Consider the following 1,272-nt stretch of genomic DNA (forward strand, 5'->3'; position numbering starts at 1 on the left):
AAGGTGTTCTGCTTCATCCATCTGAGTGTTCAGGAGTTTCTGGCTGCTCTTCATGTCCATCTGACCTTCATCAACTCTGGAGTCAATCTGCTGGAAGAACAACAGACATCGTCCTGGTGGTCAAAATTTTTCAATGCACCAAAACTACAGCATGTCCACCAGAGTGCTGTGGACAAGGCCTTACAGAGTCCAAATGGACACCTGGACTTGTTCCTCCGCTTCCTCCTGGGTCTTTCACTGCAGACCAATCAGACTCTCCTAAGAGGTCTTCTAACACAGACAGGAAATAGCTCACAGACCAATCAGGAAACATTCCAGTACATAAAAGAGAATCTCAGTGAGAATTTGTCTGCAGAGAAAAGCATCAATCTGTTCCACTGTCTGAATGAACTGAACGATTTTTCTCTAGTGGAGGAGATCCAACAGTACCTGACTTCAGGAAGTCTCTCCACTGGTAAACTGTCTCCTGCTCAGTGGTCAGCTCTGGTCTTCATCTTACTGTCATCAGAAAAAGATCTGGATGTGTTTGACCTGAAGAAATACTCTGCTTCAGAGGAGGCGCTTCTGAGGCTGCTGCCAGTGATCAAAGCCTCCAACAAAGCTCTGTAAGTACAATTGTACTCATCCATTTAACATCCAGTTGTGTCAGTAACTTATTTCTGACACATTTATTTGGCAAACAATAGCTTTTACTTGGGTGGCGTGTTGTGCATTAAACAAAGCATTTCCATTGTGACTTAGTTATAATCAAATTATTTGAATTACTCAGTGAATCATTGCAGCCATAGAATCATCCTTAGTTACACTTTATTAAACTTAGAATTCTGAGTGCTTCTTTGGATGTACTTAGAATTGCTTCTTCACTCACCTCTTTCCACTTTCTGTGTGTTCATGCACCACTGTTGAATGTAACTCACTCACATTGGTAGCCATGCAAGGTGGCTCTCTCCTTGGGCAAGAAGACCATCCAGTCTCACAGTTTTTTTTCCCCTTGTTCGCTGATGATGTTCATTTTGTTTGTTTTTTAGTTGACTTATAGTCATTCTCATCATTGTCTTCAAATTACAGACTCCTGACTGCTGCTATAGATTACCTAGCTTAACAGGTGACCCATTGTTTTGAAAGTTGAGTCGTGATTCCAGTGCCTGGGACTGAGTCTGCTCAAGACCATTTCCTCTGTGTCATTCTCCTCATTTCCCCCTCCCTCCCTGTCTTCTCTATCCTATACAGTGAAGACAAAAGTGAATACCTCAAGTTCTGAAAACTCTTCCC

The sequence above is a fragment of the Haplochromis burtoni genome, unplaced genomic scaffold (genome assembly GCF_018398535.1).
Source record: "Haplochromis burtoni strain Fernald_Lab_line unplaced genomic scaffold, NCSU_Asbu1 Contig_3385, whole genome shotgun sequence".
Lineage (NCBI taxonomy): Eukaryota > Metazoa > Chordata > Actinopteri > Cichliformes > Cichlidae > Haplochromis > Haplochromis burtoni.